This window comes from Conger conger, chromosome 13 (genome assembly GCF_963514075.1).
Source record: "Conger conger chromosome 13, fConCon1.1, whole genome shotgun sequence".
NCBI lineage: Eukaryota > Metazoa > Chordata > Actinopteri > Anguilliformes > Congridae > Conger > Conger conger.
In genome coordinates this window covers 43,820,190-43,840,593 of record NC_083772.1, presented here as the reverse complement: position 1 = coordinate 43,840,593, position 20,404 = coordinate 43,820,190, and positions in this window count along the sequence as shown.

Genomic DNA, 20,404 nt, shown 5'->3' with positions numbered 1-20,404 from the left:
CGGCTGCTGCGCTCTCGTAAAAACTTCAGAGGGTTCTCGGTGACGAGGGGATGTGGCCTGGAGCCAGGGAACGATCTGAGAGGAAACAGCAGTGATATCCTGCAGAGCACAAAACACACGCACAGGCGCGCACACACATACATACACACCTCACACACATACACACCTCACACACCTCACACATACACCTCACACACACACACAGCCAGGGAACAATCTGAGAGGAAACAGCAGTGATATCCTGCAGAGAACAAAACACACGCACAGGCGCACACACACATACATACACACCTCACACATACACCTCACACACACACACAGCCAGGGAACAATCTGAGAGGAAACAGATATCCTGCAGAGAACAAAACACACACACAGGTGCACACACATACATACACACACACCTCACTCACACACCTCACACACACACACACACACCTCACACATACGCACACACACACACACACCTCACACATACACACACACACACACACCTCACACACACACACACACACACACCTCACACATACACACACACACACACCTCACACACACACACACACACCTCACACATACACAAACACCTCACACACACATGCACACACACATACACACATACACACACCTCTCACACACACACATACACACACACATACACCTCACACACACACACACCTCTCACACACACACACACACACCTCACACATACACCTCACACACACACACACACTCACACACCTCACACACACACACACCTCACACACACATACACACACACACACCTCACACACACATACACACACACACACACACTCACACACACATACACACACACACACACCTCACACACACACATACACACACCTCACACACACACGCACGCACACGCACACACACACACACACACCTCACACACACACACGCGCACACGCGCACACACACATACCTGGTGTATTCCTGGCAAGGGCATAGAGGAAGGACGGGAATTCAGAAGAAGAGCTGACGACCAGAGTTGGGCTGGAGGTCTCAGACAGGACGCGCCAGGAACAGCCTTGGAAAGACACAGCCCCAGACCCCGGCCGGATGTGCCAGAGAGGGCTAATGAGCCTAATCTCCTCATGGGGTGAATTAGACACAGACAGGCCTCTGTTTTCTGTTTGTCTTCTTATTTATACCACAGCCGGGCAGTTTTCACATTATCTGAAATTCTGTTGGGATGTTATGATACATGCACTCAGTGACCACTTTAGAATCACCCAATCATGTTGCAGCAACTTCAGGCATACAAGCGTGAAGACATGGTCAAGAGATTCAGTTGTAAATTTCCAGGAGTGACCTCACACACACATACTGTCACGCGCTCTCTCACACATACACACACACCCTCACACTCTCTATCTCAATCTCACACATACACACACACACACACACACACACTGTCACACTCTATCTCTCTCTCACACACACACACCCTCACACTCTCTCTCTCTCTCTCACATACACACACACCCTCACACTCTATCTCTCTCACACACACACACCCTCACGCTCTCTCTCTCCCTCACACACACACACACGCTCTCAAGCTCTCTCTCACATATATACATACACACATACCCTCACGCTCTCTCTCGCGCTCTCTCTCTCTCACAGAGACCCTCACACTCTCTATCTCTCTCTCTCTCTCTCTCTCTCTCACACACACACACACACACACAGTCACACTCTCTCTATCTCTCACACACACTATCACACTCTATCTCCCTCACTCACACACACACACACACTCACTGTCACACTCTCTCTTACACGCACACACATATGCACACATGCATGCACATCAGTGGTGTTTTTGACATAGAAATTCTTATAACATGCTATCACAAGCTGTTCACTTGCAAAATATGGCTACAACAATGTAACCAACCTGAGCAGCACAGATGGGCCTAGCATTTCCAAAACATGACATTCAAACATTAATTTGGGGGATCATTAAATAAAACAGCGGTTCACGGTTTGATCACACATGAAGGTAATCAGGAGAGCTGGCGTAATTATCAGTTCATCAAGTTAGCTGTTACCGGTTTATATTGTGGGGAAACTGGTCTGCAACTGCACTATGCAGTGAGGAAAATGTGAAATAAACTTGGACAATTAAAACAAACAAACGATAATTTCAGTGTGCTTTGTTATAGTCAAATATTACCACAGAGATTAAGAACAGCAAATTCATTTTTAAATATGCTACAAAATCAGCTCAATCCCCATTAAATTCTGTGTAAGCTATGCCAACTATTTTAATAAATTTTACTATAATGCAGCAAACTACTTAGCATTAATACAACAAGCTATATCACAGAATTATTAAATGAAAAGGAGTCTAGCGGAAGGGGCAATGCAAGCAATCTTAATATTTAAAATATTTTTTTCTTAAAATTTTCTTCATTAATTTTACTTTCAGTGGTGAAATGTTTTGCTTTTCAAGCTAAAATGTAAAACTTGGTTGTTTCAAAGGATTTGACCAATTTAGTCTAGCCTACCGCATCCTGACAGGAGATCTCTGGAAGCACTCCAGATTGAAATTGCGGTTATTCTCCTTTCCTGCTCGGGTGATGAGATTTTCAACCATGTTTTTAGTGATACTTTCATAAGATGTGATATTTATTAGACTACAGGACAGGACATGGATTATGGATAATATTTATCAAAGGTTGAGCGATTCAAAACAAATTTTCTTCATTGAACTGCAGTGCTTCCGAGATAGAAGAAGAAAGTCAACGCACGATAAGAATGCAATAGGGCCAACTAGTGGTGGGGCCAGGCCCCACCGGGGCCTAATGTAGAGACACCACTGATGCCCACACACGTCGAACCGGCTGAGATCAACATTACATTGATTCCATCACATTTCATTCCCATTCCATGCCTTATCTCACCCAGGGACTAGGGCAGCCGAACACTTGGATCCCGCAAAAAGTAAATAAGAGTGCTTCATACCTCTATCAATGCATGCTACAAAATTTGAATAATATAAAGCAGCACAACTATAGTACAAAGCATTATGTCCACCTGCTGGGTTCTGATGATCAAAATAATACAAACGTAAAGAAACTGCTGAAAGACACCTCAATTACCATATGTCACATAATACTTCCCCATGACACAGCATAGGCCTAATGCTCTTTGAGCACTTTAATCACTATTTTCCAGAAAATTCCACGCTCTCAGAACTGAGAAAAACCATTCAGGACATGTCTGAACGCGTACGATAGTGCTGTTATTTGAAAAATGTGCCACATCTGCTAGAATTATGTGGGAGTGCTTCAAAGATTTTTCCTCCCTAAATAACCTCCCTCCAGTTGTGGTTTGCGCATTTCTGACAGCGCAGGAACTGGCAGTCAAGGGAGGGAAGTGGAAAGCATGTGTTTTGTTTTTTTTTTACAAGGGCTTTTGCTCTGCAGTATTCTATCGAAGAGCACAAGTTGAAAAATATCCTAAAATTAGGAGAGCTAATAAAAATAGATAAGCAAAAAAAAGGTAGAAGAGCTAACAGTACTAAGGGAAATGAACAGCTTGGAGCTTGGTGGCTACACTGATTAAGCCATAAAGGATAATGCTCATTTGCACCCAGGTGCCAAAGCTAAATGGAACGGGGAGAAGGACGTAGTCTGCTTAAACAAGATCATGAATATTTAAACGGAATCTGCTAGGTCTCAAACGAACGGAAGTGGTCTGGTTGTCAGTTGAGGTGCACACCCGTGCATGTATCTAACATCTGGCTGCTTACTGGTAAACCTACTAAGTGGCATTACTGCCTTGTGTGCATTAGTAAACGCACCCCTTGTGGATCAGTAGGATACTATATAATGCAGAGACTTACACAGGAAACCAAGTGCTTACCTTGCTTATTTATCTATTGCAAAACTGAGCATGATGCCAGTAGAGACTTCTAAGCCAGTTAATAATCCACAGTAGGACAGGCCTTGAACAATGACAGGGTCTCCCTATTCGCTGTCTTCTTAATGGGACCTTCTTGTATTTTCCACAACAAGTAACCAATCCAGGATAACTTACAAAGCCTAACTCCCAACAGCAATAGTTCAATAGTTCATATGTACTTTCTGCTATCAGCTTACATTGAGGTAGAAAAGAGTCTCACAGTTACAAACACACCCATTGGAAATGTAAGTTTATCTCAAATCAATTTTATTTGTATACCGCTTTTTACAATGGTCATTATCACAAAGCAGCTTTACAGAAATCTGGGCCTGACACAACACAAGAGAAAGCCTAGGGCGACAGTGGCAAGAAAAACCACCCTGCCTGCTAATGGGAAGAAACACTGAGCAGAATCTGACTCCCTGAGAAGGGAGCCCATCTGCCACTGACTGGCAAATAATACATAACAGTACATATATGTCAATGCCAATACGTAATTGAAACCAGGCTTCAATTGATCCGACACTAATTGTCAAATTGTCCCACACTAAGCGTGAACTCCCACTGTGTTTCAGCAACAGTGGAAGATCACCTGTTATTCGGGGAGAGGTGGCCACGCATGGACAAGACAACAGCGTGGGAGAAAGGGAAAGCTGCTTCGAGAAATTAAACCAATGTACAAATGGGTGAGATCCATTTACACGTGATGTGTTACACATTTTCTATATAGACAAAAAGAGAGAACATTATTATGAAATCACAAGTATTTGCATTGTCTGAGGTGCATTATATAGAGCTTAAATCTCAAGCTTTCACCTCGATATGAAACAATTTTGACGGTTTGATATTTGGCTACAATACAATACAAACATTTCGATATAGGAAGAAACAATCAGTGTATGATCCAGCTAACACAATCCTGTTACAACATACACATGCAGGTTTCATTCAGGTCCTTTTTTTCCAAGGCAACTAAATCCAGGAAGGGGACTCGGAGGTCACTCCATGTATGTTGTTGTTCATATTTTTGGACTCTAGGGGTCACTGTCCATATTCTTGTTAGGCATAGGATGCATACGCTGTCACAAGCTTTCATACAGCCTAACACAAATGGCTTAATTCTCTATAAAAATGTTTAGAGGAAAGATAAAACTAAAAAGATGAATAATTTGTGAATTTGTCCCGCAAATCTATTAATAATAACATGTGAATTTGCCTTCAGTCTAAAATCAGTTCTGATAACAGTACTTCTAACTGAGTAGCCTGGGCTTCATCTTATCCGTGATGGAGCCATATAAATTCTGTTTGATGATTTAACATTTTGCCATGTTTATTTGCTTCGTGTGTCCCTTGGCTTCCTATAATGGTGAATCCTTAGCTTCGTAGACAATAAAACACCAGGCAGGAAACTGGTCATGCCTTCCGCACTTCGAAAAACGGTCGTCATCCGAAAATAGAATCTTGGTGCGCATCTACATTGCGCTTTACTTTTGACGACAATATACAGCTGTAAACTCCAGTACTCACTCGTTCAATTCGCCAAATGATACCGTTTGTTCGTCTTTAAACATTTAATAATATAAATAATGAACTTGCATATTCCAAAATGGCCATTCCGTTTAATGCATAGCCATTTTTAAAATTGCATAAAAATCAGAGACCAACCAATAAAAAAAATAAAAAAATAAAAACCGTTTTCAGGAAACACCATGATATTCTTGAAGACGACTAACCCTGGTAAAAATGACATTATTTGCATTAGGAATTGCACATAAAATCCTCCAAAATGGCAATTGCATTCAATACACGGCACTATTTAAAAATAGGTACTCTCTGTAGACCTCCACGATAACATTGTGGTGAGGAATAGATCAGATAGATCAAAACCATTTCTAAAGCTTTGAGTGTGCCCATGAGCAAAGGTTTAGAAATGGTTTTATAGCCTTACCTATTAAAGACCCAAGCAGGACTCTTCCTAGAGTTGGCCGTTTAGTCAAACTGAGTAACCGGGCAAGAAGGGCCTTGGTCAGGGAGGTGCGCAAGAACCCAATGGTCACTCTAACAGAGCTTCAGAAGTCCTCTGCAGAGATGGGAGAACCTGCCAGAAGGACAACCATCCCAGCAGCACTCCATCAACCAGGTCTTTATGGTAGAGTGGCTAGACGGAAGCCACTCATGGCTTTGGGACAAGTCTCTGACTGTCGTTGAGTGGCCCAGCCAAAGCCCAGACTTAAACCCCACAGAACATCTCAGACGCTTCCCATCCAATCTGACAGGGCTGACAGGATCTGCCAGGAAGAATGGGATAAATTGCCCAAATCCAGATGTGCAAAACTTGAAGAGACCAAGAAGACACAAAGCTGTAATTGCTGCCAAAGGGGCTTCTCCACAGGACTAATTCAAAGGTCTGAATACGTATGTATAAATGAGAAAGTTTTTGATTTAGATTTGCAAAAATTTCTAAAAACATGTTTTCAATTCTTCATTATGGATTACTCAGACTAGATTGGCAAAAATAGTAATTTTATCTACAACACGATAAAGAGTGCAAAAAGTGAAGGGGTCTGAATACTTACTGAAGCCAGTGTATACCTGGGTGCTCTTCCAGAATGTACAGTTTGAATGAACTATATTATAGTTTTTTTAATATGCCTAGTGTCGTGTATTGAATTGAATGTCGATCATTGCAGAGTTTGCCATCCCATAACTACAAATTCCTACAGTAAAATTTCATGGAATTAATGGCACGCATACCTGGGATTATGTGCTTAAAGAATATCATGCTGTGTCCAGAACAAATTTAATCCAATTTTTGTATGGATTTTTCAATGTAATTGAATTGAAAAGTGAATATATTGGGAGTATATTACTACCGAAAACATCTATATGGCCAAAAATGTCAAAAAGGCACGAGGGTCCACTTAAGATTTACTAAAAACACTTCCCTTAGTGTGTGTGGGTTCCAGAGGAAAAATCTCACTCAAGCCAAGATTACATACTTTGGTTGTTTCTGGAATGTATTCATAATTTCCTTTTGTTTCACATGGATAGAGGGCTCTCTTCAGACATTCTCCGCCGTCTGATTACAGAAGTTATTTTAGTTCACGATTAAAAAATAAATGAATAAATAACGCAGAAAAGGCTGCTGAGCAGCAGTGGAGACAAACCAAAGTAAGCTATTAATGAACTTATGCTGCGCCTATTTATTGCCCAAAGTAAGCCTACGTTTGTTTTTTTCATACATGGGCCAGTTGTGATACAGTTATGTTTACATGTCGCTGAATATACACACCAAAGATATCATTCACAGAGAAAGGCAGCTCTCTTGGATGGAGCTAGTTGAAGCGCATTAGCCATTACATGTAAACAGTAGTATGGGGTGTATTTTGCGTCTCCCTTTGCGATGTCCAACCTATCTTCGTTGTTTCAGAGAATAGAAGAACCATTACATGCCATTGTCCATACAGTGACTCTTTCACATTTCAAATGGTCGATTTTGGTGCCGTTCTGGAATTTGTTTATTTACGTAGCCTACACTCACTATCAAAAAAGGGTGATTTGGCTTGTCTCCATTGAGGAACTTTATTGAATCCTCTATCAAAGTGTGAAGTGTGAAAGCTCCCATACCAAGAAACATTTTGCTTGACAAAGAACCCATGAACTAGAATGGGTTTTTCTATGGAATCACAGGGTTCCATTTGGAACCATGTTTTTCTGAGGGGGTAGTAGGCTACTTGGCGAAAGTCAGTAGTATGGGGTGCCAAATACGACATAAAACGTTATTATTTTACCATGCATTTCCCCCACATTTAATCAAAAATATCCTTTTCCCCCTTACATTTAATGAAAGAAATGTCCGTTTCCCCCACATTTACAATCTTTGAAATTATCATAGGGAATTTTATTCGTCATGGTGCACAGCTGCTCCTTGCACGCAAGCTATAATGTGGTTTAAATAATATCTCTAAACATGACGTGCACCTAATTAAGAAAAACTAACAGCTCGTTAAAATTCTTCCAATTGTAGTTGGAACTCTAAACGAAAACCAACATAAACAGGGATGTCCCAGTACCGAGTATTGGAACCACTAGCTAAAAGTAGGCCTAATATTGGGTGGTAGAGCCTTTTCCTGCCGTACTCTTTTCCAATTGGCCTGCTTGTGTTTGTGGTGCAGACACGCTCTGTATTAAAATCTAGGCTAAGACTTACCTTTTCTAGCCAGTCCTATAGTTGAGGGGCAGGGTTGGGTGATGTCACTGGATCATGCGTGGTACCTCTGTATTGAGATGAGCCAGGCTTGGGCCTGTCCTCATGACTGAGTCTAGCCACCCGACCATATCGCTCCTGCTCAGCTCTGCGCCACTCTGAGCTGCCAAAGGACTATATATTTGTTTTTCTTCACTCCTTCCAGCGTTGGAAAGCTGCCCGGAGCCTCCCACACACGCAGTGTGGTTCAGCTGCAGGTCCACTCCTGTTCCGTACCTGACAGTACCACCCTTTGGCCCTCCAACTAGTTTTTCCATATGAGTCATCCTTGCCTGGCTTCAATTACGTATTGGCATTGACATAGATGTACTGTTATGTATTATTTTTCCAATTAACGGATGCCAGTCAGTGGCAGATGGGCTCCCTTCTCAGGGAGTCAGATTCTGCTCAGTGTTTCTTCCCATTAGCAGGCAGGGTGGTTTTTCTTGCCACTGTCGCCCTAGGCTTTCTCTTGTGTTGTGTCAGGCCCAGATTTTGTAAAGCTGCTTTGTAACAATGACCATTGTAAAAAGCAGTATACAAATAAAATTGATTTGAGATAAACTTACATTTCCAATGGGTGTGTTTGTAACTGTAGGACTCTTTTCTACCTCAATGTAAGCTGATAGCAGAAAGTACATATGATGACTCAACATCCACTAGACTAAAGCCTAACACAATCCTCAACACCCAGAATGACTGAAGGCACAATCCTCAACTCAATACACAGACACCCTACTTTTTTTTGCCATTCATCACTGTTGGAAGGCGTTAATACACATAAAAACTCTCTCTAAGGAAAGGAAAGACTGAGTTAAAATTACAAGTGGTGAACTGCGGCAACAAACACTTTCAAGTCATACCACTGTTTATTCCTCCCCCTTCTCTGTGAATGCGTTGACATTGGAACGCCATTGGTTGTGGCAATTAGAACACATTTTCAACCGATGAGCTTGAATTACTGTACAGCTATACAAAGTTTTGGTACAGAGTGCCAACTGCATATTTTGGAACCCGAATTTAAGGACTAAACACAGGCAGAGAGTGAGTCAACAGGCTCAAGTCAGTGAGCCTTTTTCAATGATATGCTCAGTGCATAGAGGAAGCCAGAAGCAGTGTGCTAAGTCTAGGCTATGCTACTTCCTCCTGTGCTAATAAAGCTGAGTGCTGGGGATGGGGGGTGGGGGTGGTTTCAAGCCAAACAAATAAGGGGAGATTTACGGCCCTTAGACAACCCTGTGTCTTAGTGCTGGCCAGTACTGTATGTTCCCTTGCCTTTGGCATTTTTAATTAGTAATAGTGTAGCAAGGGTTCCACAATAGCAGAAGGGGCATTTGTAGTGGTGCTATTGCCATCACAGCATAAAGCAGCCATATGTGTGGAAGCGGAAATTACTTATTGAAGGCAATGACTTAGCTGGAGGACCTTCGGGGAGGGATTCGCAAAATTATTTGTCCTTTTAAATTTCTAAGTTATCTGATCTTTTTTTTTGTTGCATAATCTCAAGTTTAAAAGTTGAAAAGGGTTTTGACATTATTCTCGAAAGTTCTAGCTATAAAATAAGAAAAGGCCACTGGGGACACTGTGCTGTAGGAGAGGACCTCTTAACGTGTCATCCCTCTTTCGGATGAGATGTTAAACCGCGGCCCTGAGTGGCTGTGGTCATATCACATGACACCACTCGTCACAAAGAGTTGGGGGGGCCCTGGTGTTCTGGCTAAATTCCCAACCTGGCTCTTTCAACCTGCCACCTAATTGGCTAAAACAATGCCCTCTCCTCCTGGATGATGTGTCATGAGCATTCTGGTACAGAATGGCTGTCATGCATCACCCAGGTGGGTGCTACACATCTATGGTGGTTCAGGCGAGTTGCCCCTTATCAGTGCGTTCAGTGTGAGAAAAGCGCTATACAATTGCAATGATCCATCTCTCTATCCACTTCTATGTATTGTCAACTGCATGTGTTATAATTCCTTACGGTAAATTACCTCGTAATTCTACAGTCACTGGGCACTTTATTAGGAACACCTGTACCAATTTTTATACAGCCAATTGTGTGGCAGCAGTGCAATGCATAAAATCATGCAGATATGGGTCTGTAGCTTCAGTTAATGTTTACATCATACTTCGACCTTGGAATGATTGTTGGTGGCAGACAGGGTGGTTTGATAATCTCAGAAACGGCTGATCTCCAGGGATTTTCACGTACAACAGTCTAGGTTTTGCAGAGAATGGTGTGAAAAACAAAAGAAATCCAGTGAGCAGCAATTCTGTGGGAAGAAAAGCATTGTTAATGAGAGATGTCAGAGGAGAATGGTCAGACTGGTCAAAGCTGACAGGAAGGTGACAGTAATGTAAATAACCACACATTACAACAGTGGACAGGCTACAGCAGTAGAAGACTTAATAAGTCTAAAAAAATAAGTGTAATAAATACCAGTTTATTATTTATTTATTCCAGTGTTTGATTTAGTAAGGAGTTACGAGCCAATAATAACTAGATCATTTTAGTTGTATCTTCAAATTAATATTTTTCAATGGCTAGGTATGGCAACCCATGCGTTATAGCTAGCTAACAACACCAGCATTCTTTAACCGACCGGAAGTTATATTGATGGTAGCACATCTGGGAATAACAAACCCCTTCTCAATTGCACGCACTAGCCAATGGAAACTCTTAATCTGCCCATCCCAGTATCATTTTGCACAAAAGCAGTCAAATCAACAAGTTTGAGTGCTTGCTTCCTACATCTTGTAATAATGTAATAATGTAATCTTTTCTGAAATTATTTTGTGTTATTGACCTAAAATAGCAAGTATAGCCGTATTACTAAATTTAAGAGATTCTGGACTTCGGGCGTAATAGGGTTTTACATGTGTGCCTGTTGAATGCTAGTGGTGACATGCTAGTAATCCTCCCCTTCTCTGCTTCTGATTGCCTCATGGCCCTCACTTGCCAGAGACAGTACACAAGCCCTGCTGCAGTAGACCTGTCATTTGGAGCAGACCTTTGAGGCTAAACTCTGTGATTTGTGCCTGGCTTTGTTTACTGTCTTTTTGGACTTCCTAACAAATTCAAATGTCATAAGTCTAGGCCCTATAACATAAATATCATATTTCACCTAACAACATTCCGTATTGTAATATTGTACAATGTACAATATATAGCCTACATTCCTTACATATATTTTATTACACTGCTTTTGCGAGATTCACAGTCCCAAAAAAGTTATAGAACAATAAACAAAGATCAGCCTTGCTAACAAAATATTGCTGTTTTCCCATCGTGTGATAAAGTGGGCGTGGGCGACCGTTACTCGCTGTTTCCTCCACTCTGTGTGCGTCTGCATGTCTGCACCACACAGATACGCCCCAGCCAGAGAAAAAATAACCGGAATTGAAGTTTTATTAATTCGTTTTTTCTCCAGGAAACATTCGAGTTGCCGCGGAAAGACTAACAAACATATGCGATCGCTGTACTCTTGTATTGTTTGGATTCCCCGTAGCACGTATTTCGATTAAAATTATTTTCTCGGTGTGGTCCTGTGAATTCGGTAGCTAAGGCGTGGTTCTTCTTGTCTGTTCGCTTGCTAACGCTGCTTCACCTAAGGAAACCCGTTTTACAAGCGTAAAGTCTTTTTAGATGATATCCCCACATTAATATTACGCAAAGGTTATTCCAGCGGATTACTGCGTAAAGCAGATAGACGATTTAGCTCGACGATATAGCAGGAATAACCTCTACGCACTATTAATATGCGGACCGCTCTTTCCATCATGGATACGTCAGTACGCGTGCATGCAGTGTACTACAAAGAGCAGATCCATTACTTCACGAAGGAGTGGTCGGGACCTGCAAACTGTTAAACCCAGATAATCCGAGCTGGGACGAGTTATTTCTTTAGTTAGATGCTAGCAAAAATAAAAGAAAATGAGAATAAATGACAATGAAAAGATAAAAACATAATGGTGCGTCAGTAATGGAAGTACAATGTTATTTAACTGTATTTCGACACTTTATCATAGACAGCAGCAGAACTGCACTCCGGAAAGGCCATAATACTGTAATTCATTTAAAATAATCACCTCACAATTTTGTTGTAAAATAGCAGTTATGGATATTTATTGCACCCACAGTGGTCAAAGCTTATACGTTTTCATTTACTCATTTACTTGTATTTACAGACATTACGCTATGAACCTGAGTGGCGTATAGCAGAGTGTAAAGGACAAAAATGTGTACAAATATTAATTTCCAGTAAGTAAGTAAGTAAATTTTATTTATATAGCACCTTTCACAGACAGAGTCACAAAGTGCTTCACAGGATCAAAAATAAATAAGTAATAACAATAATAATACATAAAAGAACAGTCAATAAAACCAACAAATCACAAATAAACGAATTGTTTATTTGTATAGTGTCCTGCACTACATTCAAACTAGTCTTAGCCAAGGGGCAGTAAGATGCATGGCAAAACAAAAACGTGCCATACCAGTTGATAACCCAAATATATAATACATCTGTAAAATTGCGAAACTACAGCAGTGGTCCTCACTTCTGGTCCTGGGCCCTATTTCATATACGTCGCTTGAACAATCTCGGATAATTTGGCGCGCCTCTGATTCATTAAATTCGACCTTACTCCATTTCATAAACGTGAACTACGAGTTAATTACTGGATCTAGATCTGAATCATCTCGGATTACTGCGCGTGCCCACTGTGCTGTAAGGGGCAGATAAATTGCGTGCCAAAAAAAGGATCATACTCTGCCCAGTGACCGCGTCAAAATTGACGAGGTAGGCTACGGAGCCCACGAAGTTCCAAAAAGTATTTTGAAAAGTATCTTGATCACACAAGATGAAAAATAACAATTATTTTTTACGTTACATCTTTTACATTATTGGCATTTGGCAGGCGCTTTTATCCAAATCGACGTACAGCAAAGTGCAGCGCTAACCAGGGATAAGTGCGCTGTAAGACCATAGAGGGAAGTACACATTTTTACAATTTGGGGCATTTAAAATTCAGGAGTGAGCCAAAATTACACATGCAAACTGTGTAATCATATCTGCAGCGAACAGTAGCGCACTCTCAGCTTTATCTGTTAAGCACTATTTCAGGTCAGCGTGTTCCTCAACGTGTATCCGAATAGCACAAACAGACAAGCAAATACATAAATAAATGAAAAAACTGCTGGGTAAGATTGTGGAAGACACCCCTTATTAAGAACAATCTACTGCTAATGTAAAACATATTCGGATTAGTCAGTTTAGTATTTACATAATGTGTTTGCTTTAACCAGTATGTCTCATTTTGCTACGGTTTCCAGGTTGAAGGATATGTTGCATCCGGTGTGCGATGTTTTGCATCAGACATTACCCGGTGTAGCAACGCGGTGGGGTGGGGTGGGGTTGGGTGCGGTGGAGAGGGGAGTTGTTTCGGGGTGAGGTGAGTTTGTTATGTCTTCCTGTTTCCTGTACTGAAAAACAAATGAATGCAAGTTCAATAAATGTATGAATAAAAAAACATTAATTTTGTTAAACTTAAACTCTAAACTTAATTTCATAAATTAAATTTAAACAAAACAATATGAAAAGAAAGACTGAAGACTGAAAACAGTACATGGAGAAAAAAAATGTTTCTGGATGTCTACCTATTGCGGTAATAGAGCCATGTGAATGCAAATACATGCAAATATAATCAGCACAAGTGAATGCAAATAAATGCAGTATAAGTCATTATAATACAGTATTCAAATGAACACTGTATACCACTGATGGTAGCCCATGAAGGGATGTCACGTCTGCGGTGATGTGGGCTTTGGATTTGGCAGCCACGTAACACAATTAACACTGGCCATGGGATAATGTGTCTCCCCCTCTGCCTCCATCCTGAGGAACCGCCTACAGTTTCTCACAGTCCTCTTCCTTACATTCACCATCTATATACAGGGCGGCACGGCGGCGCAGTGCCACTTTTGCCTCACAACCAGAAGGTCCTTGGTTCGAGCCCCGCCCGGGCCTTTCTGTGTGGAGTTTGTATACGTATTCTCCCCGTGTCTGCGTGGGTTTCCTCCCACGGTCCAAAGACATGCAGGTTTGGGACTACAGACGAAAATGAGACCATTAGCGAAATCTGGCGTGTTGACATTGATGTGGAAACTGAAAATGTTGATTAATGTGCACTGTCCCTAAATAAATAAATAAAATAAAATAAAATGTGCTAACCCGCCCATATTACTTTAATCACCCATCAATTTCAGCAACCCACAGAGATGGCTACCCATACCTCAACTGTTTACTTTTGCTTATAATGCACTGACCGTCTTTAATGTTCCTTGCCGTTTATACTGCGTTTCTGTTTGCTTCTATGATCCTAGGACTTTGCTGAAATCAAGAAATTCCTGGCTCCCAAACAAATGCAGGGGGTTTACTTTTTAATGGTGCAGTAAAACTTGGGGGAAGGTCATGTGGATCAGTTAACAAGGAACAAGGCCAGAAAAAGGAATATAAAGGTCTTAGCCTGTAAGACTGCACTGCTGTGGTACCATTCTGAGAGGCAGCAGACTGCCTCAACAGAACATAAATATAAACAGAAGTAAGCTAACATGGAAATGAGCTTATCTGACTCAATAAAAAAAGGAAGGCAATGATAAGCATATCTGCTATTGAAACAATGTGTACGCACAGTGTAGCCTATGGTTACCCACAGTGCATGTCTGGTTCATTTGTGCTAATACAGTTGGCTGTGATACATGATAAGCTTGGTCAACAGGTTTTCCACCATATTAGGTAATAACCCCCCACCCCAGCATTCCATTGATGATAATTACAGCTAATACATTAATGTATGCCATTGTATCCATAGCAAAATACATGCATACCTTCAAATGTATGTATATGTGCTGTAACATACATATACACTCATTTTTACTTTGTTACACCTACTTATTCATGTGATTATCTAATCAGCCAATTGTGTGGCAGCAGTGCGATGCATACAATCATGTAGATACAGGGCAGGAGCTTCAGTTAATGTTCACATCAGCCATCAGAATGGGGAAAAACAGAATGTGACTTTGACCGTGGAATGATTGTTGGTGCCAGACAGGCTGGTTTGAGTATTTCTGTAACTGCTGATCTCCTACGCACAACATTATCTAGAGTGTACTCAGAATGGTGTGAAAAACAAAAAACATCCAGTGAGTGGCAGTTCTGCGGATGGAAACGCCTTGTTGATGAGAGAGGTCAACGGAGAATGGCCAGACTGTTTCAAACTGACAGAAAGGCTACGGTAACTCAGATAACCACTCTGTACAATTGTGGTGAGCAGAAAAGCATCTCAGAATGCAGAACATGTTGAACCTTCAGGTGGATAGGCTATAATAGCAGAAGACCACGTTGGGTTCCACTTATGTCAGCCAAGAACAGAAAGCTGAGGCTGCAGTGGGCACAGGCTCACCAAAACTGGACAGTTGAAGACGTAACTGGATCTGATGACTCTCAAATTCTGCTGAGGCATACAGATGGTAGGGTCAGAATTTGGCACCAACAGCATGAATCCATGGACCTGTCTGCCTTGTGCAAACAGTCAAGGCTGGTGGCGGTGGTGTAATGGTGCGGGTATGGTGGTGTACCTGCCGGGGGCTAATAGTCGCAACATTGGCTCAGGTGGTAAGAGCAGTCATCTGGCAGTCAGAGGGTTGCCGGTTTGATCCTGCCCTGGGTGGGTCAAAGTGTCCCTGTGCAAGACGCCTAACCCCTAAATGCTCCTGATGAGCTGGTTCGTGCCTTGCATGGCAGCCAATCGCTGTTGGTGTGTGAGTGTGCAAATGAATGGGCATTTTACATAAGTGTGCCTCCCTGCAGACCCCCAAAAGGAAAAACTCATTGTGCTGCCTCTGCGCAATTCTGCCACCTCAGTGAAATGCTCCCAGAACTGTTGAGGTGAAATAGCAGTGTATAGACAATTGGTTTTCCACATACAGTGTTTAGTGTCTTTGGATAGCTCGTGTTGTGGCTACTTTAGCATTTCCCTGTATAACGACATTACTGTTTTACTCTCAGCTAATCTCAGTCTTTAGGAATGCTCATGTAGTCATTAATGAGCTCCAGTTTCACTGTGGTAAGAATATGAGGTGATGCATATTTCAAATTCCATTAGTCATCCATTAACGAGCGGAAGGTCAGAGAACACAAATGAAACGAGTCAAAAGAAAGGTGCCTGTGCATGACTTACTTCTTCAACGGACTGTTTGTTTGTGAAATTTCCCAGGAGTAAAAAAAGAACTGAAACTGTTTCTCGTTTCTTCTGAAAAAGAAACCCCAAAATAAACAGTGTGACTTGGGTGGAGCATTCCGTTGCCATTTTGCCCACCATGAGGGAGCCATGTGCACGTGCATGTGGTTATTATAGCATGCCTACATTGTCTTCTCTGTGTTGCTGCTGCACTTACATCTTTCTGATAACATCACTGATGTTCACCATTTTGTGAGCTGCCAGTGGTGTAAAGATGTTGGCCTACGACAAAAACAGCAACACCTGTTAGTGACAGGGTTGTGGTCATTTTCAATTTAGTTCAATCATTGAAAAATGCTTGTCGTATTCTACGGTATTAGAATTTTATGTCTAATATTCGAAGAGTTAATTGAAGTTCAATTAATTTCTCCATTGTTTCCCCACCACTGCCCCCCCCCCCGCCCCCAACATTGTAAAGAACATTATTGCCTCTGTCCTAATGTTCTCCTCTGTCCACAATGATGCCATTACCTCTTTGAGCTGGATCACCCCCAGGCTCTGGAACACTATCAGCCCTTACCTCAGACTCCTGGACCCACTTCAGTCTTTCAAACCAGAACTCAAAAACCATCTGTCTAGACTTGCCGACACCTACCCCCGGTCTCCTCACCACATACTTCCACCTTTTGTGTCCTAACGTTCTACCATTCTCAACCAATTCTATGCAGGTTCTTACTTCTAATTGTACTGTCCCTATGTGTGCTTTTAAACGGAATTTTCTGTATTTTGACTTTATCCTTTATTGATCTCTGTTGTATTGTGTCCTTGGGTTTCGTGAAATGCAGATTCCAAATTAAATATTTACTCATGTTATTAGTAGTAGTATCTGTAGTAGTAGTAATAGTAGTAGCAGTCGTAGCAGTAGTAGTAGTAGTAGCAGTAGCAGTCTTAGTAGTAGTAGTAGTAGTGGTAGTAACAGTAGTAGTAGTAGTAGCAGTCGTAGTAGTAGTAGTATCAGTAGTAGTAGTAGTAGTAGTAGCCGCAGCAGTAGCAGTAGTAGTAGCAGTAGCAGTAGCAGTAGCAGTAGTAGTAGTAGTACTAGTAATATCAGTAGCAGTAGTAGTAGCAGCAGCAGTAGTAGTAGTATCAGTAGTAGTAATAATAGTAGTAGTTGCAGTAGTAGTAGTAGCAGTAGTAGTAGTAGCAGTAGTAGTAGTAGCAGTAGCAGTAGCAGTATCAGTATCAGTATTAGTATTAGTAGTAGTAGCAGCAGCAGTCGTAGTAGTAGTAGTAGTAGTAGTAGTAGTAGTAGTAGTAGCAGCAGCAGTAGTAGCAGTAGTAGTAGTAGCAGCAGCAGCAGTAGTAGCAGTAGTAGTAGTAGCAGCAGTAGTAGTAGTAGTAATAGTAGTAGTTGCAGTAGTAGTAGTAGCAGTAGTAGTAGTAGTAGCAGCAGTAGTAGTAGTAGTAATAGTAGTAGTTGCAGTAGTAGTAGTAGCAGCAGCAGTAGTAGTAGTAGTAGTAGCAGCAGCAGTAGTAGTAGTAGTAGTAGTAGTAGTAGTAGCAGTCATAGCAGTAGTAGTAGTAGTAGCAGTAGCAGTCTTAGTAGTAGTAGTAGTAGTAACAGTAGTAGTAGTAGTAGCAGTCGTAGTAGTAGTAGTATCAGTAGTAGTAGTAGTAGTAGTAGTAGTAGTAGTAGTAGTAGCCGCAGCAGTAGCAGTAGTAGTAGCAGTAGCAGTAGTAGTAGTAGTACTAGTAATATCAGTAGCAGTAGTAGTAGCAGCAGCAGTAGTAGTAGTATCAGTAGTACTAATAATAGTAGTAGTTGCAGTAGTAGTAGTAGCAGTAGTAGCAGCAGCAGCAGCAGTAGTAGCAGTAGCAGTATCAGTATCAGTATTAGTAGTAGTAGCAGCAGCAGCAGTAGTAGTAGTAGTAGTAGTAGTAGCAGCAGCAGTAGTAGCAGTAGTAGTAGTAGCAGCAGCAGCAGTAGTAGCAGTAGTAGTAGTAGCAGCAGTAGTAGTAGTAGTAGTAATAGTAGTAGTTGCAGTAGTAGTAGTAGCAGTAGTAGTAGTAGTAGCAGCAGCAGCAGTAGTAGTAGTAGTAGCAGCAGCAGTAGTAGTAGTAGTAGTAGTAGTAGTAGTAGCAGTCATAGCAGTAGTAGTAGTAGTAGCAGTAGCAGTCTTAGTAGTAGTAGTAGTAGTAACAGTAGTAGTAGTAGTAGCAGTCGTAGTAGTAGTAGTATCAGTAGTAGTAGTAGTAGTAGTAGTAGTAGTAGTAGCCGCAGCAGTAGCAGTAGTAGTAGCAGTAGCAGTAGTAGTAGTAGTACTAGTAATATCAGTAGCAGTAGTAGTAGCAGCAGCAGTAGTAGTAGTATCAGTAGTACTAATAATAGTAGTAGTTGCAGTAGTAGTAGTAGCAGTAGTAGCAGCAGCAGTAGTAGCAGTAGCAGTATCAGTATCAGTATTAGTAGTAGTAGCAGCAGCAGTAGTAGTAGTAGTAGTAGTAGCAGCAGCAGTAGTAGCAGTAGTAGTAGTAGCAGCAGCAGCAGTAGTAGCAGTAGTAGTAGTAGCAGCAGTAGTAGTAGTAGTAGTAATAGTAGTAGTTGCAGTAGTAGTAGTAGCAGTAGTAGTAGTAGTAGCAGCAGCAGCAGTAGTAGTAGTAGTAGCAGCAGTAGTAGTAATAGTAGTAGTTGCAGTAGTAGAAGTAGCAGCAGCAGCAGTAGTAGTAGTAGTAGTAGCAGCAGCAGTAGTAGCAGTAGTAGCAGTAGTAGTAGTAGTAGTAGCAGTAGTAGTAGTAGTAGCAGCAGCAGCAGTAGTAGTAGTAGTAGTAGTAGCAGCAGTAGTAGTAGTAGTAGTAATAGTAGTAGTTGCAGTAGTAGTAGTAGCAGCAGCAGTAGTAGTAGTAGTAGTAGTAGCAGCAGCAGTAGTAGCAGTAGTAGTAGTAGTAGTAGTAGTAGTAGTAGTAGTAGCAGCAGTATTTAAAATTATAAAAGCAGCTCTTAGTTTTCTGTAAGTATCCTGACAATGTGAAGCACACATAGCATATGACTCGAGTCAGAGCCCCCCTGGTTCATGCTGAAGCACATCATTAAGAAATGGAGGATGACTCATATCAACCAGCCACTCCCACTGTTCTATATATAGCAGCCAGACGAGCAGCCAAAGCTTCAGTGATGCCACGGTGAAGGAGAGCGAAGGGGAGGGGACATCTGTTCTGCATCAGAGCGGGGAGAGAGGAGGGGTGCACACTCCCACAATGTGATACCAGTCACTACACAAAACCGTGCCACGAGCAGCGAGAATAAGCCCTGAAGACACATCTTTGATGTCCTTGTTTTTCTGAAAAGGTTTTTAAATTCCACCGCAGGCATGTGCTAAATCACTTTGCAGTCAGACTTGACAGATTCTGGTCTCAATTCCAAAGGATATTCTCGCAAGCCCAGCCCTGCCAGCACCAACCCTAAGGCCAAACCCGGTGGAACCGCCATCCTGCCTTTGGACAACATTGTGGTTTAACAATTAGGGAGCTGGTTGTTTGTAGCTGTATTCTCCGGTACACAGATGCTGTTATACCCTTGAGCACTGGGTACAAAAGCAGCTGAGTTCCCAGGTGCACAACTGCTGTTTTACCCTTGAGCAACGGTTGGAACTATAACCGCCGAATACACATGTATCCTGGTTGAGTGCAGCTTCTGAAGGTAGAGCTAGATACAGAAAGGAAGGACACATGTGTGTTTAGAAGTTATAATTCCAACTGTCTAACTTGTCTAACACGAAAACAATGTGACACGTTTTTACTGTTTTTTTTCCCCCACACGTCTATTTCAAATGCACATGAGACCTTGTGTAAATAAGACAGCTTTGAAGTTGCTGTAAGGTGTATTTCTTGGTGTATTGCTAAGATGATAAAAATGTCATGCATGATAGAGCATGTCGCATTATTATGTATATTAAAGTATGACTTATTAATGCAACAAAATAA